We start from the raw sequence: 27,358 nt of genomic DNA, 5'->3' as shown, positions 1-27,358 counted from the left end.
AGAACCTGCTGCTCAACAATGGGAAGAACATGATGTTGGCGCTGCTTCAAGGAGGACTTGTGTGTTGTCAATCGGTTCCTGAAGTCTTCCACCCATCTGCAAGACATCCTAAAAATGGACAGGAAACTTTGCATGCACTTCAGCCACTCGTACACAGCATAGTGAAGAAACTACATACCAGCAGCAGGAGCAGGAAGACCTGGAGCAGGACCTGAACCAGCAGGTAGTGGTATACTGTACTTCGTCAATGTGCCTTGCAGGGTGCTGTCAAGCTGCTGGACTACTATGCAGCCAAACTGGATTTGTGGCTTCAACTAGCAGAGTTTGCCAGGGAAAAGCTGTCCTGTCCGGCCAGTAGTGTGGGTGTTTAGTGCGGCAGGAGGCCATAGTTACCCCAAGGAGAACTCGCCTGTCCACCCAAAATGTGGAGAGACTGACCTTTGTCATGATGAATCAGGCGTGGATCAGCCAGGATTTCCAACCACCAATTCCTGATGCATCAGACTAGATAATCTACGGTGCCACACCAACACTTTGACTAGAGACTGGTTTCTTCTGACTACCTGCCTCAGCTACTACTCTGATGCTGCAACCCACCTGATGCCACACATCTGATGCCAAGTGCTCCTTCTTGCACCCACTTTAGTCAGCAGGTAATGGTATTGCCACCCACCACCCCACTCTGTTAACGGGTCACTTTGTGGTCTCCTGATGCTGCAGCTGCAATCGCCAAACTGTCACCTTGCCACTCTGTGGTCTCCTCCTGATGCTGTTACTCTTGCCGCCTCCAGACTGTCATTGTGCCACTCTGTGGCCTCCTCATGCGGATTCCACCTCACCACTATGTCATAGGGCCACTCTGTGGACTTCTTATGCTGTTCCCACCATCCCCACTTCATGAATGGGCCACTATTTTGCCTTTCGGCCTGGCTGACAATGATTTATTTGCGAAAAAGGCCATTTTGGAAAGAAGACACCCCAAGGTATTCCGTGAGGGGCATGGCGAGTTCATGTAAAATTTTATTTTTTGTCACAAATTAGTGGAATGAGACTTTTTTTATTTTAATCCTTACAAAGTCTCATATTCCACTAACTTGTGACAAAAAATAAAATTTTACATGAACTCCCTATACCCCTCACGGAATACCTTGGGGTGTCTTCTTTCCAAAAATGGGGTCACATGTGGGGTATTTATACTGCCCTGGCATTTTAGGGGCCCTGAAGCGTGAGAAGAAGTCTGGAATCCAAATGTCTAAAAATGCCCTCCTAAAAGGTACTCATTGGAATTTGGGCCCCTTTGCGCACCTAGGCTGCAAAAAAGTGTCACATGTGGTATCGCCGTACTCAGGAGAAGTAGGGCAATGTGCAGGGCCGTCTTTAATATTGATTGGACCCTGAGCAAAAATTTACTTGGGCCCCCTGGATCCCGCCTTCCCACACCTTAGCAGGCAATCACGCCCTCCACCACAACACACACACAAAAAATCCACACATCTGGTAGAGTACAGTGAATGACTGTAAATACTTCCAGTTCTGAAGACTCCAGCGGCTCAGGATCAGTGCTCTGGGCAGCTGGGCTCAGGCTGGAAGTGGGCACCACTCTGCAGGAAGGAGACCAGGGCTCGGCTCACCCTAGTGTTACAGTGCACCCCAGCACCCCACAGTATGCAGTATAGCACCCTATAGTTTACAGCACCCCACACTATACAGTACCCCACAGTATATAGTAGAGCAGTATAGCACCCCACAGTATACAACACCTCACAGTATACAACACCTCAAACTATACACGATACAGCCCCCCACACTATACAGTACAGCAGTATAGCACTCCACACTATACAGACCCCCACAGTATACAGTACAGCAGTATACCACTCCACAGTATACAGGCGCCCCCACTATACAGTAGTTTACAGTATATTAACATAACAGCCCCTGTCACCTTTTTCTGATGTAATCTTCACACAAAAAAGCTCCACAGTTAATTTCTGCAACACTCCTGCTAGGACCTGTGATGACCTCATAGCCATGTGACCAGTAATTGCTAGGTTACTGGTCACATGGTGATGATGTCATCTAAGGTCCTAGATCACAACGTTAAAGTACACAGACAGCTTGACACCCGGGGCAGTAGCTAGCAGGGCTCAAGAGGCAGCTGCCTTGGGCCCCCCGGAGCAACTGGGCCCAGGGCAGCTGCCCCTTTTGCCCCTTGGTAAAGACGGCCCTGGCAATGTGTTTTGGGGTGTCTTTTACATATACCCAAACTTTGTGTGAGAAATATCTGTCAAATGACAACTTTGTATAAAAAAAAAAAAAAAAAAAAAAAAGGAAAAGTTGTCTTTTAGAGATATTTCTCAATGGGTATATGTAAAAAAAAAAAACAAAAAAAAAAACACCCCACAACACATTGCCCTACTTCTCCCGAGTACGGCGATACCACGTGTGACACTTTTTTGCAGCCTAGGTGGGCAAAGGGGTCCACATTCCAATGAGTACCCGAGATAGGATTTCACAGGGCATTTTTACGCATTTGGATTCCGTGAGGGGTATGGTGAGTTCATGTGAGATTTTATTTTTTGTCACAAGTTAGTGGAATATAAGACTTTGTAAGGAAAAATAAATAAAAAATTTCCGCTAATTTGTGCCCAAAAAAAAAAAAAAAAAAAAAAAAACCTATGAACTCGCCATGCCCCTCAAAAGCGATCTTTATAGCGCCGTAGCGATTTTACGGTGTTTTTGCAGTGATCAAAAAAAATAAAAAAAATATTCTGTCACTGCGGTGGGGCGGACTGAACGCAAGTGTGCGCAAAAGATCAGGCCTGATTGGGCGAACACTGCGTTTTTTGTAGAGCCTATAGAACATGTCCTATTCTTGTCCGCAATTGCCGGGGGGGGGGGGGGGGAGTGTAGTGTAGTGTGGTGTTTGGTGCTACTTTACTGAGCGACCTGGTGGTCGATCCAAGCAAAAGGGACCACCAGAGGACCAGGTAGCAGGTATATTAGACGCTGTTATCAAAACAGCGTCTAATATACCTTTTTGGGGTTAAAAAAAAAAAAAAAAAAAAAAAAAATCGCATCTACAGCCTGCCAGCGAATGATCGCCGCTGGCAGGCTGTAGATCCACTCATTTACCTCCCGATCTGTGAACGCGCGGTCACAGGAAATCTCACGTCTCGCGAGATGATGCGCCAAGGAGGAATAACCCAGCCGCCCACATGACGCATCCCTGCGTTAGGCGGTCGGGAGGCGGTTAATAAACACACAGTATTCCTGGAATCCTGTTTGAAGCTTGTCCCCATGTAGCATCAGGCCTCTTGGGGAGGATTTCTCATATTCACCATCTGTTTTTTGCCCTGTATGAGGAAAAGCTGAACACTTACCACCGACTGGCAGAGAGAACCTGTCACCACATCTAGCATATAGGCTACATGCACACGATCGGTGTGTGTTTTGCGGTCCGCAAATTGCGGATTGGCAAAAACACTGATGGTGTCCGTGTGAGTTCCGCAATTTTGCGGAACGACACAGACAGCCATTGACATAACTGCCTATTCTTGTCTGCAAAACGGACAAGAATAGGACATGTTATATTTTTTTGCGGGGCCGCGGAACGGAGCAACCGATGCGGACAGCACATGGAGTGCTGTCCACATCTTTTGGGGCCCCCATTGAAGTGGAGGGGACAAAGACTGCGGCTCAGATGCGGACCAAAACAACGGCCGTGTGCATGAGGCCATATACTGGGAAAAGCGTCATCAGGCCCTCATCCTCCTGCCCTTTTGTCCCCCATCAGACCATTATGTGTCGGCATACCGTTTTTTTTCCCCATTTGTAAGTGAGAAATCTACTGTAGCTTCTTTAATACACAGAGAACCAAAGCTAAATATCTGTATTTCATGCAGTAAACAGAGGTGGCCGCACTAACATGGTCAGGTGTGCAACACAGAATTCCAACTGAACATCTCAAAATGTGCCTGCAATGCAAGGCCTCAGACAGCAGGTGGAGCCTGTTACCAGCGGTCATAAGGTCAAGACACAGAGGATTTCAGGAGAGGAGTGCGCTGATCGTGTGGGAAGTCATCACAGGATGAGAGTTATACAGTAGGAAGAGGAGTAGGGTCCCAGCAGCACAGAGGATTTCAGGAGATGAGTGCGCTGATCGTGTGGGAAGTCACAGGATGAGAGTTACATAGTGGAAGGAGCAGGGTCCCAGCAGTGTAGAGTATGGCCTCTTGCTCACGACCGCATGTCCGGTACGCAAAATATACAGATGACGTCCGTGTGCATTCCGTTTTTTTTTTTTTTTGCTGAACAGCTGGCCCCTGACAGAACAGTCCTTTCCTTGTCTGTTATGCGGACAGTAATAGGACATGTTCTATCTTTGAACGGAAATGGAAGGCATGCGGAGTACCTTCCTTTATTTTCCTTTTTTTTTTTTGCTGATCCATTGAAATGAATGGTTCCGTATACTGAACCTAAACAAAAAAAAAAAAAAAGTGTGTGCAAGAGGCCTATTTCAGGAGAAAAGTGTGCTCATGTGTTGTGTGTGATACTGTCTGCGGTGTATCTAATCCTGTGATACTGTCTGCGGTGTATCTAATCCTGTGATACTGTCTGCGGTGTATCTAATCCTGTGATACTGTCTGCGGTGTATCTAATCCTGTGATACTGTCTGCGGTGTATCTAATCCTGTGATACTGTCTGCGGTGTATCTAATCCTGTGATACTGTCTGCGGTGTATCTAATCCTAGAATCACAGCCCCTCCCTCTGGTCTGCATGGGATCACTCCTCCTCCACTTGCTGTGTCTAATGGGATACTGCGTATCTAATCTTTTCATGTGTGATACGGTCATATTAGCCATATATCTAATCCCATCATGTGTTCGGCTACTTTCACACCTGCGTTCGGTGCGGATCAGTCTTGTAGCTGCACAGACGGATCCACACCGATAATGTAAACGCTTGTATCCGTTCAGAACGGATCAGTTTGCATTATTCTTTCCAAAAAAAAGTCTAAGCCAAAACATATCCGTCCTGACTTACATTGAAAGTCAATGGGAGGCGGATCAGTTTTCAATTGCACCATATTGTCCCAGTGAAAACGGATCCGTCCCCATTGACTTGCATTGTAAGTCAGGACAGATCCGTTTGGCTCCACAGCGTTTTGGTGTCCGCTTCAAAAGCGGAACGGAGCCCAACTGATGCATTAGGAACAGATCCTTAACCATTCAAAATGCATTGGGGCTGAACGGATCCGTTTTGGGCCACTTGCGAGAGCCCTGAAACGGACCCAGCAGTATGAAAGTAGCCCTATCCTGTCTGCGGAGCTGTGTATCTAATCCTGCCGTGTGATACTGCCTCAGTCCAGCATCCTCCAAAGGGTCCGCACATCCCAGGCTCTGTCTGCATAATAAGCCCCAGCAAAACACAAAGGTTCACTCCCCCCCCCCCCCCCCCGAATTCAGTCAGGAGTCAGTGAATATTTCCACCTCACTTGTAGTCCATGTGGATCCACTTGCTTTAGTCCTTTGTTTGACAGTTCAATGTCCTCAGGCACAGTCCACGGCTGGGTCATATCACAGGGATGTCTGAAAACATCATGATGTAACAGGAATCTCCATATAGCTTCCAGACAACCACCAATAGTCCTCAGTGAGGAACTCGTAAGGCCTGGTCAGGTTGCTTCCAGGACACTACAGCCTGTGAAATGGAGTCTCCTCAGCCTGAAATGGCTGATAACAGGGGGCAATGGATTGTGATCTCCTGTCCTACAGCCATCCTCTCCTCAGCCTGAAATGGCTGATAACAGGGGGCAATAGAGTGTGATCTCCTGTCCTACAGCCATCCTCTCCTCAGCCTGAAATGTCTGATAACAGGGGGCAATGGAGTGTGATCTCCTGTCCTACAATGGAGTGTGATCTCCTGTCCTACAGCCACCCTCTCCTCAGCCTGAAATGGCTGATAACAGGGGGCAATGGATTGTGATCTCCTGTCCTACAGCCATCCTCTCCTCAGCCTGAAATGTCTGATAACAGGGGGCAATGGATTGTGATCTCCTGTCCTACAGTCGTCCTCTCCTCAGCCTGAAATGGCTGATAACAGGGGGCAATGGGTTGTGATCTCCTGTCCTAGTCGTCCTCTCCCCTGAAATGGCTGATAACAGGGTCAATGGATTGTGTTCTCCTGTCCTACAGTCATCCTCTCCCCTGAAATGGCTGATAGACTGTATTCATCAGTCCTACAATGGCTGATAACAACAGATGATAATAGTGGTTTCCAGACCTACAGTCAGACTTTTTCAGATAATGGTTTGTAGGGACGGTCAGTGAGAGAATAGATAGCCATGTACAGTACTTGGCGCATGTGTAAGAAGGAAAACTGTGAAGACCCCGACACCTAACTGTTCTGCAAACAGCCATGCAGCTGGATGAGTGACGGATAAATGTGGTACACTCGACACCCAGTGGTTGTGATGTGAATTGCAGCCTCTCCAGGTTTGATATGGCTTGTGATATTGTACTGCGGTGTTTTCACGACAAATTGCATTCCTAAGGCCTCATGCACACAACCGTTGTTTGGGTCCGCATCCAAGCCGCCGTTTTGGCAGCTCCGATGCGGACCCATTCATTTCAATGGGGCCGCAAAAGATGCGGACAGCACCCCGTGTGCTGTCCGCATCCGTGGCTCCATTCCGCGGCCCCGCTTTGCGGACAAGAAAAGGCATTTATATTGCTGGGCACCTTCCGTTTTTTGCGGATCGCAAAAAACGGCACGGTCGTTTGCATGAGGCCTTACCCGAACTTTAGGTCAGTTTAGAGTGGACACCACAATACAATGGAACCCCAAGGCCAACAGGTGCCACTGTATTCTAAAAAATGAATTTGTGAAGGTGGCCTCCAAAAGTTAAGCAAAATCAAGGGTCTTGATTCCAGATGCAACATTTTGCCCGACATACACTAGGCTTTCTCAAGTTATGTCACAGCTCATATAAAGACGCCCAGTTCTGCATAACTTGGGGTGCTGCCATCACCAATTCATTTATTAGACGATGGTATTTTCAGTCAGTTTGACCAAACCTTATGTGTATTGAGTACCCTTGAAAAAGCCCACAGTGAAATGCACAGTGGTGTCCTGGGGTGGTGGAGGATCTCTTTTTGGAGTATCTCAGCCCAATCAGGTTGGTATTGTAAGGTCTGAACCCCACTTGGGTCTTGGGCTTGTTGCAGATGTTAATCCTTTTGATCTGTAATGCTACACTGTCTGTGATTGGACTTTGTGTGGACAGTCATGACTAGGGATGAGCGAATTTCATATTTTGAACTTCGAGAGGACTCCTGCATAACGGAAACCAGACTGATGCGTTATGCAGGCCATAGACTTCTATTATAACGGAATGCCTCTAAAGGCGTTCCGTTATGTGTTCCATCGTACAATTGGTCCGTGGTAACTGAATCCATAACGCATTTCAGCTTCTACCAAAACACAAACTCAAAGTTCAAAATATGAAATTCGCTCATCCCCTAGTCACGACCAAAAACATTCTGACTTTCACAGTTTGCTGCTTAAGCATTTTTAGGTCTTTTTGTCAGATGTCTCTATATTATATTGAAGTACAGTTATTTCATTTTTTTCAGTACATTATTATAATTTTTTTAAACTTTGACAAAGCTCTCAGGTTTATGCCAAGACTCAATCTTTCCAGTGTTGATCCTTCTTTTTCAAGACTTTGGCAGTTCGCCCAGGCTGGATATCAGCTTCTGGAACAAATTCTGACTGATCTCGGCTCGGAGTTTGTCACAATTTCGGTGTTTTTGTTTGTCCATCCCCTCTTTGAGGCTCGACCACAGGTTCTCAATGGGGAGTTTTAGGCACTTATTGAAGATCAGGTGCAATAAGTCAGCAGCGAGCGCTACGCTGGAAGGAGAGAATCCATGCTGTGTGAAGCCGCTGGCGCCTCTTCTTCCAATTTTGTCCCCTTTTTTGGTGCATGGAGGCGGATTTAGGCCACGCCTCTTTTACTGTCAATTCATACCTCTATATCGTGATGCCACCATCGCTTGTCGGGGCAAGTTTTGTAAAACTGTTGGTAAATGTGGTGCAAAGTGTGTGCGCCAGTATTTCGGTAAAAAAAAATAAAAAATTGTACTTTAAATATAAACAATGGGTCTTTGCAGAAATTGAATGGAATTGTCAAAAAAAAAAAGCTAAAAAGCATGAAAAGCTTCTAACTGCACCATAGAAACATCTTTCAAAAAGATCCTAAAAACACAAACTTTGTGAAAACCAATGTTTGTGTCCATCTGAAATCGTTTGGACAGGTTCCCATACTGGTTTAAAGGGAACCTGTCGGCATGAAAATGCAAAGCAAGCCACAAGCAGCAGGTTATAGAGCAGGAGGAGCTGAGCAGATTGATGTATAGTTTTACGGGAAAAGATTCAATGTAATATGTCATTTATTGATTTATATCCCAGCTGATTCTGGACTCCGGACCACCCCCGGGACTCCTATCAGTGATGGACAACCTTCCCGCTAAGGCCTCCTGCACACGAACGTGTGCGCCCCGTGATTGAATTTGCGGATCTGCAATACACGGGCGCAGTTCCGTGGGCATTCCGCATCACGGATGAGGACCCATTAACTTCAATGGGTCTGCAAATCCGGATGGAAACCCACGGAAGCACTACAGAGTGCTTCCGTGGGGTTCCGTTCCGCAAAAAGATAGGACATGTCCTATCTTTCTGCGGATCTCGAACAGGGCGGACACGTTCATGTGCAGGAGGCATAAGACTTTGTATACAGAGATGGCCGTCACCGATAGGACGACCTCCTGGACGTCAAAGCCCAGAATGAGCAGGAATTTCAAAGTATAAATGACACGTTAGGGTCCATTCACACGTCGGTTGTTTCTTTCCTGATCTGTTCCGTTTTCTGTGGAACAGATCTGGACCAGTTCTGTACCCATTCATTTTCAATGGGTCCTGAAAAAAATTGGACAGCACAATGTCCGATTTATTTTTATTTTTTCAGGACCCATTGAAAATGAATGGGTACAGAACTGGTCCAGATCTGTTCCACAGAAAACGGAACAGATCAGGAAAGAAACAACGGACGTGTGAATGGACCCTTACACTGAGTTTTTTTTTTCCATAAAACTACTGTATATACCAATCTGCTCAGCTCCTCCTGCTCTATAACCTGCAGCTCAGACACCACGGTCAACGCAACAGGATTCCTTTAATTGCTTTTAACTATTGTGATGGCAATTTACTACTTCAGTGATGTCATAAACATTACGTCTGTGTGATTCTTATATGGTTGTATATTGTGGTTTTAGCGTCATGCCTATGAATGGTGTGTGTTATCTTTACATAGGACTGCATGACCCTCGGACATAGATGCCGCGAGTGTCTACAGTCTCACAACCATTAGTGAGCGGGATCCCAGGCTAGTAAACCATTTCCGCCCTGTAAATAATTAGGTGAAATGGTTATCACAAGGCCAAATTCCTCCTGCAGTTTAAACTTCATCTCCTATTTCTCACAATGTGGAGCACAGGGAAGGGCAGTGCTGTAACACCGTATATTATACACTCACCTAAAGAATTATTAGGAACACCTGTTCTATTTCTCATTAATGCGATTATCTAGTCAACCAATCACATGGCAGTTGCTCCGATGCATGTCGGGTTGTGGTCCTGGTCAAGACAATCCCCTGAACTCCAAACTGAATGTCAGAATGGGAAAGAAAGGTGATTTAAGTAATTTTGAGCGTGGCATGGTTGTTGGTGCCAGACGGGCCGGTCTGAGTATTTCACAATCTGCTCAGTTACTGGGAATTTCACGCACAACCATTTCTAGGGTTTACAAAGAATGGTGTGAAAAGGGAAAAACATCCAGTATGCGGCAGTCCTGTGGGCGAAAATGCCTTGTTGATGCTAGAGGTCAGAGGAGAATGGGCCGACTGATTCAAGCTGATAGAAGAGCAACGTTGACTGAAATAACCACTCGTTACAGCCGAGGTATGCAGCAAAGCATTTGTGAAGCCACAACACGCACAACCTTGAGGCGGATGGGCTACAACAGCAGAAGACCCCACCGGGTACCACTTATCTCCACTACAAATAGGAAAAAGAGGCTACAATTTGCACAAGCTCACCAAAATTGGACTGTTGAAGACTGGAAAAATGTTGCCTGGTCTGATGGGTCTCGATTTCTGTTGAGACATTCAAATGGTAGAGTCCGAATTTGGCGTAAACAGAATGAGAACATGTATCCATCATGCCTTGTTACCACTGTGCAGGCTGGTGGTGGAGGTGTAATGGTGTGGGGGATGTTTTCTGGGCACACTTTAGGCCCCTTAATGCCAATTGGCCATCGTTTAAATGCCACGGGCTACCTGAGCATTGTTTCTGACCATGTCCGTCCCTTCATGACCACCATGTACCCATCCTCTGATGGCTACTTCCAGCAGGATAATGCACCATGTCACAAAGCTCGAATCATTTCAAATTGGTTTCTTGAACATGACAATGAGTTCACTGTACTAAAATGGCCGCCAAAGTCACCAGATCTCAACCCAATAGAGCATCTTTGGGATGTGGTGGAACGGGAGCTTCGTGCCCTGGATGTGCATCCCTCAAATCTCTATCAACTGCAAGATGCTATCCTATCAATATGGGCCAACATTTCTAAAGAATGCTATCAGCACCTTGTTGAATCAATGCCACATAGAATTAAGGCAGTTCTGAAGGCAAAAGGGGGTCCAACACCGTATTAGTATGGTGTTCCTAATAATTCTTTAGGTGAGTGTACGTCTATTACAAGTGCTCTAATACGCGCTTGGCTTTATGGCGTTCTTCGGTCAAGATGGCAACAGGCGGGTGTACGAGAAGAGGAGGCAGAGGATCCAAGGAGGGCAGCTCACACAGGCTAGCGATAGGGTGGAAAGCACACACAAAGTGGTTTGCAGAAGGGAAGACAGCATCATCCTGGACTCACACGCCGCTGAATGGGTCCGCAATCCGAGAGATGCGGTGCCGAACGGAGGCACGGGTCGGAAGCCCACAGAAGCACTACTGAGTGCTTCCACGTGTTTTCTGTCTTTTTTGTGGTGCAGACAGTCGGATGTGGATCGCGAACTCTATTCCAGTGACTGGGTCAGCGATCCGCATGCGGCGGCCCCACGGTCGGTGCAAATGCATTGCGGACCGCAACTTGCTGTCAGCAGCACGAGCCCGGCCGGCCCAGTGGGTGCTCTTTTAGATGGCTATGCTGTGGCTGCATTATAACATGCCGGTTACTATTACCAGTTCTGGTCCAACATGTAGCATCAAATTTTCACCATTTCAGGACTATCAAAAATTCATCAATTTTGTATGTTTTTTGCCATCACAGAAATCCAGGCTCTCTTTCTATGAATGCTTTGTAAAAGGTAATTTTGCACCCCTATCCTCCAAGTTCATGCTGCTTTTTTTAATACCCAGTAGTACCCTGCTGGCCTTATACACACGTCAGTGTTTAGTCAGTACTTGATCAGTATTTTCCATCAGTGACTCTGAGCCAAAACCAAGGGCGGGTCAAAAACCACAGAACAGGAGCAATTCTTTCCCTGGTCCCAGATCTCTGCAGCCTCCACGCCTTCCTCTGGCCAACAATCTCTGATGGAAATCACTAATTACACACTGACTGGTGACCGCGGCCTCCCTCCCGCGCTGGTGAGTCATGGTAGTCTCCTGCCAGGCTCTGCACAGACGCGCACACAGCCTCGGATTTTAGTGGGTTCATCCAGTCACCTTTATTTGTCTAATAACCTTGTGTCCTCCCATAGAAGTCTGTGAAAACCAAAAGCCTTATATTAAAGGGTTTCTACTAGAGTTGAGCGAACACCTGGATGTTCGGGTTCGAGAAGTTCGGCCGAACATCCCGGAAATGTTCGGGTTCGGGATCCGAACCCGATCCGAACTTCGTCCCGAACCCGAACCCCATTGAAGTCAATGGGGACCCGAACTTTTCGGCACTAAAAAGGCTGTAAAACAGCCCAGGAAAGAGCTAGAGGGCTGCAAAAGGCAGCAACATGTAGGTAAATCCCCTGCAAACAAATGTGGATAGGGAAATGAATTAAAATAAAAATTAAATAAATAAAATTAACCAAAATCAATTGGAGAGAGGTTCCATAGCAGAGAATCTGGCTTCCCGTCACCCACCACTGGAACAGTCCATTCTCAGATATTTAGGCCCCGGCACCCAGGCAGAGGAGAGAGGTCCCGTAACAGAGAATCTGTCTTCATGTCAGCAGAGAATTAGTCTGCATGTCATAGCAGAGAATGAGGCTTCACGTCAGCCACCACTGCAACAGTCCATTGGCATATATTTAGGCCCAGCACCCAGGCAGAGGAGGGAGGTCCCGTAACAGAGAATCTGTCTTCATGTCAGCAGAGAATTAGTCTGCATGTCATAGCAGAGAATGAGGCTTCACGTCACCCACCACTGCAACAGTCCATTGGCATATATTTAGGCCCAGCACACACACAGGCAGAGGAGAGAGGTCCCGTAACAGACAATCTGGCTTCATGTCAGCAGAGAATTAGTCTGCATGTCATAGCAGAGAATGAGGCTTCACGTCAGCCACCACTGCAACAGTCCATTGGCATATATTTAGGCCCAGCACACACACAGGCAGAGGAGAGAGGTCCCGTAACAGAGAATCTGGCTTCATGTCAGCAGAGAATCAGTCTGCATGTCATAGCAGAGAATGAGGCTTCACGTCAGCCACCACTGCAACAGTCCATTGGCATATATTTAGGCCCAGCACCCAGGCAGAGGAGAGAGGTCCCGTAACAGAGAATCTGTCTTCATGTCAGCAGAGAATTAGTCTGCATGTCATAGCAGAGAATGAGGCTTCACGTCAGCCACCACTGCAACAGTCCATTGGCATATATTTAGGCCCAGCACACACACAGGCAGAGGAGAGAGGTCCCGTAACAGAGAATCTGGCTTCATGTCAGCAGAGAATCAGTCTGCATGTCATAGCAGAGAATGAGGCTTCACGTCAGCCACCACTGCAACAGTCCATTGGCATATATTTAGGCCCAGCACACACACAGGCAGAGGAGAGAGGTCCCGTAACAGAGGATCTGGCTTCATGTCAGCAGAGAATCAGTCTGCATGTCATAGCAGAGAATCAGGCTTCACGTCAGCCACCACTGCAACAGTCCATTGTCATAAATTTAGGCCCAGCACCCAGGCAGAGGAGAGAGGTCCCGTAACAGAGAATCTGTCTTCATGTCAGCAGAGAATTAGTCTGCATGTCATAGCAGAGAATGAGGCTTCACGTCAGCCACCACTGCAACAGTCCATTGGCATATATTTAGGCCCAGCACACACACAGGCAGAGGAGAGAGGTCCCGTAACAGAGAATCTGGCTTCATGTCAGCAGAGAATCAGTCTGCATGTCATAGCAGAGAATGAGGCTTCACGTCAGCCACCACTGCAACAGTCCATTGGCATATATTTAGGCCCAGCACACACACAGGCAGAGGAGAGAGGTCCCGTAACAGAGGATCTGGCTTCATGTCAGCAGAGAATCAGTCTGCATGTCATAGCAGAGAATCAGGCTTCACGTCAGCCACCACTGCAACAGTCCATTGTCATAAATTTAGGCCCAGCACCCAGGCAGAGGAGAGAGGTCCCGTAACAGAGAATCTGGCTTCATGTCAGCAGAGAATCAGTCTTCATATCATAGCAGAGAATCAGGCTTCACGTCACCCACCACTGTAAGAGTCAATTTTCATAAATTTAGGCCCAGAACCCAGGCAGAGGAGAAAGGTCCCGTAACAGACAATCTGGCTTCATGTCAGCAGAGAATCAGTCTTCATATCATAGCAGAGAATCAGGCTTCACGTCACCCACCACTGCAACAGTCCATTGGCATATATTTAGGCCTAGCACACAGGCAGAGCAGAGAGGTCCCGTAACAGAGGATCTGGCTTCATGTCAGCAGAGAATCAGTCTGCATGTCATAGCAGAGAATCAGGCTTCACGTCAGCCACCACTGCAACAGTCCATTGTCATAAATTTAGGCCCAGCACCCAGGCAGAGGAGAGAGGTCCCGTAACAGAGGATCTGGCTTCATGTCAGCAGAGAATCAGTCTGCATGTCATAGCAGAGAATGAGGCTTCACGTCAGCCACCACTGCAACAGTCCATTGTCATAAATTTAGGCCCAGCACCCAGGCAGAGGAGAGAGGTCCCGTAAAAGAGGATCTGGCTTCATGTCAGCAGAGAATCAGTCTGCATGTCATAGCAGAGAATGAGGCTTCACGTCACCCACCACTGCAACAGTCCATTGGCATATATTTAGGCCTAGCACACAGGCAGAGCAGAGAGGTCCCGTAACAGACAATCTGGCTTCATGACAGCAGAGAATCAGTCTGCATGTCATAGCAGAGAATCAGGCTTCACTGTCAGCCACCACTGCAACAGTCCATTGGCATATATTTAGGCCTAGCACACAGGCAGAGGAGAGGTTCATTCAACTTTGGGTAGCATCGCAATATAATGGTAAAATGAAAATAAAAATAGGATTGAATGAGGAAGTGCCCTGGAGTCCAATAATATATGGTTATGGGGAGGTAGTTAATGTCTAATCTGGACAAGGGACGGACAGGTCCTGTGGGATCCATGCCTGGTTCATTTTTATGAACGTCAGCTTGTCCACATTGGCTGTAGACAGGCGGCTGCGTTTGTCTGTAATGACGCCCCCTGCCGTGCTGAATACACGTTCAGACAAAACGCTGGCTGCCGGGCAGGCCAGCACCTCCAAGGCATAAAAGGCTAGCTCTGGCCACGTGGACAATTTAGAGACCCAGAAGTTGAATGGGGCCGAACCATCAGTCAGTACGTGGAGGGGTGTGCACACGTACTGTTCCACCATGTTAGTGAAATGTTGCCTCCTGCTAACACGTTGCGTATCAGGTGGTGGTGCAGTTAGCTGTGGCGTGTTGACAAAAGTTTTCCACATCTCTGCCATGCTAACCCTGCCCTCAGAGGAGCTGGCCGTGACACAGCTGCCTTGGCGACCTCTTGCTCCTCCTCTGCCTTGGCCTTGGGCTTCCACTTGTTCCCCTGTGACATTTGGGAATGCTCTCAGTAGCGCGTCTACCAACGTGCGCTTGTACTCGCGCATCTTCCTATCACGCTCCAGTGCAGGAAGTAAGGTGGGCACATTGTCTTTGTAGCGTGGATCCAGCAGGGTGGCAACCCAGTAGTCCGCACAGGTTAAAATGTGGGCAACTCTGCTGTCGTTGCGCAGGCACTGCAGCATGTAGTCGCTCATGTGTGCCAGGCTGCCCAGGGATAAGGACAAGCTGTCCTCTGTGGGAGGCGTATCGTCATCGTCCTGCCTTTCCCCCCAGCCACGCACCAGTGATGGACCCGAGCTGCGTTGGGTGCCACCCCGCTGTGACCATGCTTCATCCTCATCCTCCTCCACCTCCTCCTCATCCTCGTCCTCCTCGTCCTCCAGTAGTGGGCCCTGGCTGGCCACATTTGTACCTGGCCTCTGCTGTTGCCAAAAACCTCCCTCTGAGTCACTTCGAAGAGACTGGCCTGAAAGTGCTAAAAATGACCCCTCTTCCTCCTCCTCCTCCTCCTCCTCCTGGGCCACCTCCTCTTCCATCATCGCCCTAAGTGTTTTCTCAAGGAGACATAGAAGTGGTATTGTAACGCTGATAACGGTGTCATCGCCACTGGCCATGTTGGTGGAGTACTCGAAACAGCGCAACAGGGCACACAGGTCTCGCATGGAGGCCCAGTCATTGGTGGTGAAGTGGTGCTGTTCTGTAGTGCGACTGACCCGTGCGTGCTGCAGCTGAAACTCCACTATGGCCTGCTGCTGCTCGCACAGTCTGTCCAGCATGTGCAAGGTGGAGTTCCACCTGGTGGGCACGTCGCATATGAGGCGGTGAGCGGGAAGGCCGAAGTTACGCTGTAGCGCAGACAGGCGAGCAGCAGCAGGATGTGAACGCCGGAAGCGCGAACAGACGGCCCGCACTTTATGCAGCAGCTCTGACATGTCGGGGTAGTTGTGAATGAACTTCTGCACCACCAAATTCAGCACATGCGCCAAGCAAGGGATGTGCGTCAAATTGGCTAGTCCCAGAGCTGCAACGAGATTTCGCCCATTATCACACACCACCAGGCCGGGCTTGAGGCTCACCGGCAGCAACCACTCGTCGGTCTGTTGTTCTATACCCCGCCACAACTCCTGTGCGGTGTGGGGCCTGTCCCCCAAACATATGAGTTTCAGAATGGCCTGCTGACGTTTACCCCGGGCTGTGCTGAAGTTGGTGGTGAAGGTGTGTGGCTGACTGGATGAGCAGGTGGAAGAAGAGGAGGAGGAAGCCGAGAAGGAGGAGGTGGCAACAGGAGGCAAAGAATGTTGCCCTGCGATCCTTGGCGGCGGAAGGACGTGCGCCAAACAGCTCTCCGCCTGGGGCCCAGCTGCCACTACATTTACCCAGTGTGCAGTTAGGGAGATATAGCGTCCCTGGCCGTGCTTACTGGTCCACGTATCTGTGGTTAGGTGGACCTTGCCACAGATGGCGTTGCGCAGTGCACACTTGATTTTATCGGATACTTGGTTGTGCAGGGAAGGCACGGCTCTCTTGGAGAAGTAGTGCCGGCTGGGAACAACATACTGTGGGACAGCAAGCGACATGAGCTGTTTGAAGCTGTCTGTGTCCACCAGCCTAAATGACAGCATTTCATAGGCCAGTAGTTTAGAAATGCTGGCATTCAGGGCCAGGGATCGAGGGTGGCTAGGTGGGAATTTACGCTTTCTATCAAATGTTTGTGAGATGGAGAGCTGAACGCTGGCGTGTGACATGGTTGAGACGCTTGGTGACGGAGGTGGTGGTGGTGGTGTTGGTGGTACATCCCCTGTTTGCTGGGCGGCAGGTGCCAACGTTCCTCCAGAGGCGGAGGAAGAGGCCGAGGCGGCAGCAGCAGAATAGGCCGAGGCGGCAGCAGCAGAAGAGGTAGCAGGGGGAGCCTGAGTGACTTCCTTGGTTTTAAGGTGTTTACTCCACTGCAGTTCATGCTTTGCATGCAGGTGCCTGGTCATGCAGGTTGTGCTCAGGTTCAGAACGTTAATGCCTCGCTTCAGGCTCTGATGGCACAGCGTGCAAACCACTCGGGTCTTGTCGTCAGCACATTGTTTGAAGAAGTGCCATGCCAGGGAACTCCTTGAAGCTGCCTTTGGGGTGCTCGGTCCCAGATGGCGGCGGTCAGTAGCAGGCGGAGTCTCTTGGCGGCGGGTGTTCTGCTTTTGCCCACTGCTCCCTCTTTTGCTACGCTGTTGGCTCGGTCTCACCACTGCCTCTTCCTCCGAACTGTGAAAGTCAGTGGCACGACCTTCATTCCATGTGGGGTCTAGGACCTCATCGTCCCCTGCATCGTCTTCCACCCAGTCTTGATCCCTGACCTCCTGTTCAGTCTGCACACTGCAGAAAGACGCAGCAGTTGGCACCTGTGTTTCGTCATCATCAGAGACATGCTGAGGTGGTATTCCCATGTCCTCATCATCAGGAAACATAAGTGGTTGTGCGTCAGTGCATTCTATGTCTTTCACCGCTGGGGAAGGGCTAGGTGGATGCCCTTGGGAAACCCTGCCAGCGGAGTCTTCAAACAGCATAAGAGACTGCTGCATAACTTGAGGCTGAGACAGTTTCCCTGGTATGCATGGGGGTGATGTGACAGACTGATGGGGTTGGTTTTCAGGCGCCATCTGTGCGCTTTCTGCAGAAGACTGGGTGGGAGATAATGTGAACGTGCTGGATCCACTGTCGGCCACCCAATTGACTAATGCCTGTACCTGCTCAGGCCTTACCATCCTTAGAACGGCATTGGGCCCCACCATATATCGCTGTAAATTCTGGCGGCTACTGGGACCTGAGGTAGTTGGTACACTAGGACGTGTGGATGTGGCAGAACGGCCACGTCCTCTCCCAGCACCAGAGGGTCCACTAACACCACCACGACCATGTCCACGTCCGCGTCCCTTACTAGATGTTTTTCTCATTGTTATGGTTCACCACAACAACAAATATATTATTTGGCCCAATGTATTGTATTCAAATTCAGCGGGATATAAATTTGAGGCCTAGTATTTAGGCGCTGGGTGACCGGTATGGATTTAGTGACAGAATTAGACTTGGAAATGCACAGAAGCGTGTGTGTGAAGTTATTCTGAATGACCCTATGTGCACCTTCAATATGATCTACCCTTTTAGGGATAGATTTCAAATAGCTCTGATATAGCAGAAACGACTAAATTATGAAATTGCTAAATTGGGAATTGTATTTCAACCCAGAACAAAAAATGTGCTTTGACGGACACTAAATAACTTTCCCAGCCACAACAGGACAGCGGTAACGAGAGATTTAGCGGGATATAAATTTGAGGCCTAGTATTTAGGCGCTGGGTGACAGGTATGGGTTTAGTGCCAGAATTAGACTTGGAAATACACAGTAGCGGGTGTGTGTGAAGTTATTCTGAATGACCCAATGTGCACCTTGAATATTATATACCCTTTTAGGGATAGATTTCAAATAGCTCTGATATAGCAGAAACCACTAAATTATGAAATTGCTAAATTGGGAATTGTATTTCAACCCAGAACAAGAAATGTGCTTGAACGGACACTAAATAACTCGCCCAGCTACAGCACTAAGGACAGATTTAGCGGGATATAAATTTGAGACCTAGTATTTAGGCGCTGGGTGACAGGTATGGGTTTAGTGCCAGAATTAGACTTGGAAATACACAGTAGCGGGTGTGTGTGAAGTTATTCTGAATGACCCAATGTGCACCTTGAATATTATATACCCTTTTAGGGATAGATTTCAAATAGCTCTGATATAGCAGAAACCACTAAATTATGAAATTGCTAAATTGGGAATTGTATTTCAACCCAGAACAAGAAATGTGCTTGAACGGACACTAAATAACTCGCCCAGCTACAGCACTAGGGACAGATTTAGCTGGATATAAATTTGAGGCCTAGTATTTAGGCGCTGGGTGACCGGTATGGATTTAGTGACAGAATTAGACTTGGAAATGCACAGAAGCGTGTGTGTGAAGTTATTCTGAATGACCCTATGTGCACCTTGAATATTATATACCCTTTTAGGGATAGATTTCAAATAGCTCTGATATAGCAGAAACCACTAAATTATGAAATTGCTAAATTGGGAATTGTATTTCAACCCAGAACAAGAAATGTGCTTGAACGGACACTAAATAACTCGCCCAGCTACAGCACTAAGGACAGATTTAGCGGGATATAAATTTGAGGCCTAGTATTTAGGCGCTGGGTGACAGGTATGGGTTTAGTGCCAGAATTAGACTTGGAAATACACAGTAGCGGGTGTGTGTGAAGTTATTCTGAATGACCCAATGTGCACCTTCAATATGATCTACCCTTTTAGGGATAGATTTCAAATAGCTCTGATATAGCAGAAACCACTAAATTATGAAATTGCTAAATTGGGAATTGTATTTCAACCCAGAACAAAAAATGTGCTTTGACGGACACTAAATATCTTGCCCAGCAACAACAGTACAGCGGTAACGAGAGATTTAGCAGGATATAAATTTGAGGCCTAGTATTTAGGCGCTGGGTGACAGGTATGGGTTTAGTGACAGAATTAGACTTGAAAATACACAGTAGCGGGTGTGTGTGAAGTTATTCTGAATGACCCAATGTGCACCTTGAATATTATATACCCTTTTAGGGATAGATTTCAAATAGCTCTGATATAGCAGAAACCACTAAATTATGAAATTGCTAAATTGGGAATTGTACTTCAACCCAGAACAAAAAATGTGCTTTGACGGACACTAAATAACTTTCCCAGCTACAACAGGACAGCGGTAACGAGAGATTTAGCAGGATATAAATTTGAGGCCTAGTATTTAGGCGCTGGGTGACAGGTATGGGTTTAGTGACAGAATTAGACTTGAAAATACACAGTAGCGGGTGTGTGTGAAGTTATTCTGAATGACCCAATGTGCACCTTGAATATTATATACCCTTTTAGGGATAGATTTCAAATAGCTCTGATATAGCAGAAACCACTAAATTATGAAATTGCTAAATTGGGAATTGTACTTCAACCCAGAACAAAAAATGTGCTTTGACGGACACTAAATAACTTTCCCAGCTACAACAGGACAGCGGTAACGAGAGATTTAGCGGGATATAAATTTGAGGCCTAGTATTTAGGCGCTGGGTGACCGGTATGGATTTAGTGACAGAATTAGACTGGGATATGGCCAAAAAATAACCACACTATTGCTGGTTAAATGCACTTGGTGACGGGCGCAGCTTGCCCCTGATGTAGTATATGGCCAAAAAATGAACAGACTATTGCTGGTTAAATGCACTTGGTGTCACAGCTTGACCAACCACACTACTGAGGGTTAAATGCACTTGGTGACGGGCGCAGCTTGCCCCTGATGTAGTATATGGCCAAAAAATAAACAGACTATTGCTGGTTAAATGCACTTGGTGTGACAGCTTCACCCTGATGTAGGCTTTAGCCAGAAAACAACCACACCATTGAGGGTTAAATGCACTTGGTGACAGGCGCAGCTTGCCCCTGATTTTGTATATGGCCAAAAAATGAACAGACTATTGCTGGTTAAATGCACTTGGTGTGACAGCTTCACCCTGATGTAGGCTTTAGCCAAAAAACAACCACACCATTGAGGGTTAAATGCACTTGGTGACAGGCGCAGCTTGCCCCTGATTTTGTATATGGCCAAAAAATGAACAGACTATTGCTGGTTAAATGCACTTGGTGTGACAGCTTCACCCTGATGTAGGCTTTAGCCAAAAAACAACCACACCATTGAGGGTTAAATGCACTTGGTGACAGGCGCAGCTTGCCCCTGATTTTGTATATGGCCAAAAAATGAACAGACTATTGCTGGTTAAATGCACTTGGTGTGACAGCTTCACCCTGATGTAGGCTTTAGCCAAAAAACAACCACACCATTGAGGGTTAAATGCACTTGGTCGCAGCTTGTGCTGGCGCACCACAAGACACAAAATGGCCGCCGATCACCCCAGAAAAATGTGACTGACAAACGGTCTGGGCAGCCTAAAAACAGTGAGCAATTGAGGATCAGCAGCTCAATGATCCACAGCTGCAGATCGATCAGTTAATCAAGTCCTTTGGAGGAGTTAATCTGCCTAATCTCGCCCTACTGTCGCAGCCGCAACCTCTCCCTACGCTAATCAGAGCAGAGTGACGGGCGGCGCTATGTGACTCCAGCTTAAATAGAGGCTGGGTCACATGGTGCTCTGGCCAATCACAGCCATGCCAATAGTAGGCATGGCTGTGATGGCCTCTTGGGGCAAGTAGTATGACGCTTGTTGATTGGCTGCTTTGCAGCCTTTCAAAAAGCGCCAAGAAAGCGTCACAAAAGCGCGAAGAAAGCGACGAACACCGAACCCGAACCCGGACTTTTACGAAAATGTCCGGGTTCGGGTCCGTGTCACGGACACCCCAAAATTCGGTACGAACCCGAACTATACAGTTCGAGTTCGCTCATCCCTAGTTTCTACCACCAGATTTGGTCCTATTTAGCTGACTGACACTAGTGATGCGCTAGTGTCAGCCGTCCATAACAGTGTTCTTACTTATCATCTGTCTGCTGCCGTTCACCTTAAAAACATACTTTTATAGATATGCTAATGAGCCCCTAGGTGCTATGTGGGCGTCATTAGCACCTAGAGGGCTCCGTCCACTAACCATTTCAGCCGCCCATCGCGTCCCTCCAGCCCACCCCGCTCCTGTTGATTGATTTGAAACTTCTCAGTATCTCATACCAATTCCCGCACCGTGCGCTTCTGTATTCGGCGCAGTGAGTGAATGCCGCGCTCCTAGTGCCGGCTTCCTCACTGTAATGTAGTTGGCGCAGGCGCATTGAGCACGGAGCGGCCGAGCGAGCGTCTGCCAATCAGTGCGCCTGCACCGACTGAATACCGTTACGGCGCAGGCGCGAGATCCTGATAGCTGACAGGGCCAGCCAGAGGACAATCGCGTTCGCTGGCCCTGTCAATCAACATTTAGTGGGGTGACAGAAGCCCTTTAACAGGGTGAGGCACTGTGAAGGTCACCGTTATGGGGAGGAGCGCTGTAGGGGGGTCACCGTTATGAGGAGGAGTGCTGTAGAGGGGTCGCCGTTATGGGGAGGAGTGCTGTAGAGGGGTCACCGTTATGGGGAGGAGTGCTGTAGAGGGGTCACCGTTATGGGGAGGAGTGCTGTAGAGGGGGTCACCGTTATGGGGAGGAGTGCTGTAGAGGGGGTCACCGTTATGGGGAGGAGTGCTGTAGAGGGGTCACCGTTATGGGGAGGAGTGCTGTAGAGGGGGTCGCCGTTATGGGGAGGAGTGCTGTAGAGGGGTCACCGTTATGGGGAGGAGTGCTGTAGAGGGGTCACCGTTATGGGGAGGAGTGCTGTAGAGGGGGTCACCGTTATGGGGAGGAGCGCTGTAGAGGGGGTCACCGTTATGGGGAGGAGTGCTGTAGAGGGTCACCGTTATGGGGAACATAAGTTCTGTCCTAGGGGCTCAATACCAGAAAAGAACTGATCCATTTTATCCCCATGCTTTCTGAATGGAGAGTAATCCATTCAGGATGTCTTCAGTTCAGACTTTTTGACTTTTCAGGACGGAGGTAATACCGCAGCAGGCTACGGTTTTATCTCCGGCCAAAAATCCGGAACACTAGCCTGAATGCAGGATCCAGCATTTTTTCCATTTAAATGCATTAATACTGGATCCGGCCCAGAGTATTCCGGCAAAACAGATCAGTTTTTGCAACAAAAAAAAAAGTGAAAAAAATAATTAAACGCTGGATCCGTTTTTCCGGATGACACCGGAGAGACGGATCAGTCTGACAAATGCCATCAGTTTGCATACGTCTTAACGGATCCGGCTGGCAGTTCCGACGACGAATCCTCTGCCGCGAGTGTGAAAGTAGCCTTAGCCAATAGAAGATTGAAGGTCTTTCACTCATATCTTAAGGCCTCATGCACACGACAGTATTTTTTCACGGTCCCCCCCCTCCCCAGTTTGAATATCGTTGGTGGCACAGTGTGCGCCCCCCATCGGGCCCCCCCTTCCTCCCTCTAATGTTAGAAATCGTTGGTGGCACAGTGTGCGCCCACCATCGGCCCCCCCCCTCCCTCTATAGCAGTAACAACATTGGTGGCAGTGTGCGGCCTCCCATTCCCCCCCCCCCCCCCCATCATTGGTGGCAGCGGAGTTCCGATCGGAGTCCCAGTTTAATCGCTGGGGCTCCGATCGGTAACCATGGCAACCAGGACGCTACTGCAGTCCTGGTTGCCATGGTTACTTAGCAATAGTAAAATAGTAGAAGACTCATAGTTACCTGCTTGCTGCTGCGATGTCTGTGTCCGGCCGGGAGCTCCACAGCCTTCCCTCTATGAGGGGGGGGGGTCCCACAGCCTTCCCTCTATGAGGTGGGGGGGGTCCCACAGCCTTCCCTCTATGAGGTGGGGGGGGGTCCCACAGCCTTCCCTCTATGAGGGGGGGGGGTCCCACAGCCTTCCCTCTATGAGGGGGGGGGTCCCACAGCCTTCCCTCTATGAGGGGGGGGGGGGTCCCACAGCCTTCCCTCTATGAGGGGGGGGGGAGAGGTCCCACAGCCTTCCCTCTATGAGGGGGGGGGAGAGGTCCCACAGCCTTCCCTCTATGAGGGGGGGGGGAGAGGTCCCACAACCTTCCCTCTATGAGGGGGGGGGGGGAGAGGTCCCACAACCTTCCCTCTATGAGGGGGGGGGGGGAGAGGTCCCACAACCTTCCCTCTATGAGGGGGGGGGGGGGAGAGGTCCCACAGCCTTCCCTCTATGAGGGGGGGGGAGAGGTCCCACAGCCTTCCCTCTATGAGGGGGGGGGGGGAGAGGTCCCACAGCCTTCCCTCTATGAGGGGGGGGGGGGAGAGGTCCCACAGCCTTCCCTCTATGAGGGGGGGGGGGAGAGGTCCCACAGCCTTCCCTTTATGAGGGGGGGGGAAGAGGTCCCACAGCCTTCCCTCTATGAGGGGGGGAGGAGGTCCCACAGCCTTCCCTCTATGAGGGGGGAGAGGTCCCACAGCCTTCCCTCTATGAGGGGGGAGAGGTCCCACAGCCTTCCCTCTATGAGGGGGGAGAGGTCCCACAGCCTTCCCTCTATGAGGGGGGGGAGGAGGTCCCACAGCCTTCCCTCTATGAGGGGGGGAGGAGGTCCCACAGCCTTCCCTCTATGAGGGGGGGGGAGGTCCCACAGCCTTCCCTCTATGAGGGGGGGGGGAGGTCCCACAGCCTTCCCTCTATGAGGGGGGGGGGAGGTCCCACAGCCTTCCCTCTATGGGGGGGGGGGGGAGGTCCCACAGCCTTCCCTCTATGGGGGGGGGGGGAGGTCCCACAGCCTTCCCTCTATGGGGGGGGGGGAGGTCCCACAGCCTTCCCTCTATGGGGGGGGGGGAGGTCCCACAGCCTTCCCTCTATGGGGGGGGGGGGAGGTCCCACAGCCTTCCCTCTATGGGGGGGGGGGGGGAGGTCCCACAGCCTTCCCTCTATGGGGGGGGGGGGAAGTCACATTTTTATGGGGACAGGTTCCCTTTAAATGCCAGTTGGACAATATTTTGTTGCATGGGTGGGTGTTTTTTTTTTTTTATTCTGTCCTTGCGAAATGAGAATGGAAACAGCATGGCAGGGGCGCACGTTTCGTCATATATTAGGCGAATCCTCTGGCAGTGCAGGGGGTAAACAAAGACCGGCGTAAAAAGCCTACGATTTTAGGCCACGGCCACGGTCAGGTTTCCTGGTGCAGTTTTGGAAGCCAAAATCAGGAGAGACTCCTAAAAGGACGGATGTATATGAAGGATGGACACCGCTCAGGAAACCTGACTGCGGCCGTGCCCTTAGGTGTCGGGTGAAAGACACGATCGTCAGACGAACAGAAGTCTGCAGCTTTTACACAGGTCAATTATTGGGAACGAGGGTTCCTACAAACGTTCATCCCTAATATTCGCGCCAATTATCAGTCCCTGTAAAGGACCTTTAGGGGGTAATGTAGGACATGCACGGCGCCACAAGGGCTGAGCGGGTGTGTCCATTTTTGTGGCATTTGCGACAAATTGATAAAGTGTTTGTGCCATTTTACGTGTGGTTCGCATCAGTTTACATTCTGGGGCGGCCAAAGGTTTTAAGTCCGATTCATCATTGTGACCGTTTGTAGAAAACCGCGCAATAATCACAAATGTCTCCAGTCCCTGAGCGCAAACTGACGAAACCAGAATACTTTAGACAGAGCATTCGCCACGAAACCCGTGCCTTCAAGTTCAAACCAAGCAAAAACAAGCGCCACCTCATGACACAGAGCCCCCCCCCATGCGCCACCTCATGACACAGAGCCCCCCCAATGCACCACCTCATGACACAGAGCCCCCCCAATGAGCCACCTCATGACACAGAGCCCCCCCCAAGCGCCACCTCATGACACAGAGCCCCCCCCCCAAGCGCCACCTCATGACACAGAGCCCCCCCCCAATGCGCCACCTCATGACACAGAGCCCCCCCCCCCATGCGCCATCTCATGACACAGAGCCCCCCCCCCCATGCGCCACCTCATGACACAGAGCCCCCCCCATGCGCCGCCTCATGACACAGAGCCCCCCCCATGCGCCACCTCATGACACAGAGCCCCCCCATGACACAGAGCCCTTAGACAGACAGGTTGTCTAGAAATGCAGCAAACCCGTCACGGGCTCAGGCGGACGATGAATGTTGCGCAGGGCCGGTACACGTTTTTAACGTTATACTAAGACTACTCTGCAAAGCCTCTCAGCTCCGGAAATCCGTGTGCAAACAGACAGCATTTGTTTCCGGATCCGTCTGACAAATGCATTGAAACATCGGATCCGTCTCTCCGGTGTCATGTAGAAAAACGGATACAGTATTTTATTTTTCACATTTTTAAAGGTCTGTGCATGCGCAGATTGGGAACCTAGATCTGGTTTTCCGGAACACTTGGTACCGGATCTGGCATTAATACATTTCAATGGAAATTAATCCCGGATCCGGCATTTAAGAGTGACTGAACGGATGCATACGGAACGGATTGCTCTCCATTCAAAATGCATTAGGATAAAACGGAAGCATTTTTTTTTTCCGGCATTGAGCCCCTAGGATGGAACTATAACGTTAGTGTGGTAGTACTTTTATCTGCTCCTTCTCTACTGGCTTTCCTCCTGCCGGATATCGGCGCCAGGGCTACACTGGGACTTTTTTGGCGGCATGGTTTGATTTTACCAGCGGGAGTCCACAATACTGCGCACAACTCATGGGGGGGTCACTTATCACTGGCCAGCGCTTTATGCCGGTCTTGCGAGGCTCGTCATAAATTAGGGGCATCCTCGGCAGTCTGTGCACCTAGACTGACAGTTACTCCGGCCCCCGAGGAGATTTCCATCGTCGCTTACACCTGAAAACGGGCAGAAATGACTTCGCCTGGGCTGACGGCCCCGACTCTCCGCAGTAAAAACACGGCACTGTCTAAATTTAGGAATACGGGCGTTTAAAGAGTCACACGATGGGGGCGTGCAACTTTTTTTTTTTTTTACAACACCAGCCATAAGGCGCCACGAAAAATGAGCCCCAATGTATTCTGGTGGACTGCAGCTGCGACTCGAGGGTTAAAATCAATCAGTAGCGCCACAAAGAGTCCCAGTAAGGGCTCGTTCACGCGAACGCACACCGCCTCTTGCCGTATTGCGGACCGCCTCCGTAGTGTTCCGTATCTCTGGATTTGCGGACCCATTGAAGTGAACGGGTCCTCATCCGTGATGCGGAATGCACACGGAACGGCGCCCATGTATTGCGAATACGGCAACGGGCAGCACGCCATTGTGTGAATGAGCCCTAACTCCGTACATTCACATGGAGCAGACGGAAAGGCTTCTTCAGTCATCTCCCGGGTGTGAGCGCCCCCTACAGCTCACCTGACGTACAGTTACTGCGTTCAGCCCGCTGCTCTTCTGCGCAGGTGCGACCGGCCGGCTCGTCTGTGGTTAATGTGAACGAGTCAGTGCTTCTTATACAGGCGAGGGTTGTGTCTGAGCTCCATGCACCGTAAGGACCTTGTGATGTCACCGGGTCACATGACATATGGAAGTTGGGTAATAATATCTACATCCTATGCGCTGTGTGAGCAGCCCTCAGTCACGGGGCTCAGGGTGAGGAGCACTTGGGATGTCACATGACTCTGTGACATCACCAGGT

General features: G+C 49.4%; 1 protein-coding gene across 2 annotated transcripts in view; it reads right to left on the bottom strand.

Moving 5' to 3' along the window:
• Positions 1 to 27,235, bottom strand: part of LOC122934562 (putative methyltransferase DDB_G0268948) — a 99,914-nt gene extending 72,679 nt beyond the window's left edge. Inside the window, exon 1 of one of the 2 annotated variants that reach the window (XM_044290132.1) lies at positions 27,088 to 27,235. The gene's annotated coding sequence lies outside the window, so the exon portion shown is untranslated. Of the gene's footprint in view, positions 1 to 27,078 lie in introns of both variants that reach the window. The other variant, XM_044290131.1, reaches the window with a different exon arrangement.
• Between the last annotated feature and the right edge of the window lie 123 nt (positions 27,236 to 27,358).

The sequence above is a fragment of the Bufo gargarizans genome, chromosome 4, assembly GCF_014858855.1.
Source record: "Bufo gargarizans isolate SCDJY-AF-19 chromosome 4, ASM1485885v1, whole genome shotgun sequence".
Lineage (NCBI taxonomy): Eukaryota > Metazoa > Chordata > Amphibia > Anura > Bufonidae > Bufo > Bufo gargarizans.
Note: the sequence above shows the minus strand (reverse complement) of the source record. Positions and strands in the feature narration are given on the sequence as shown.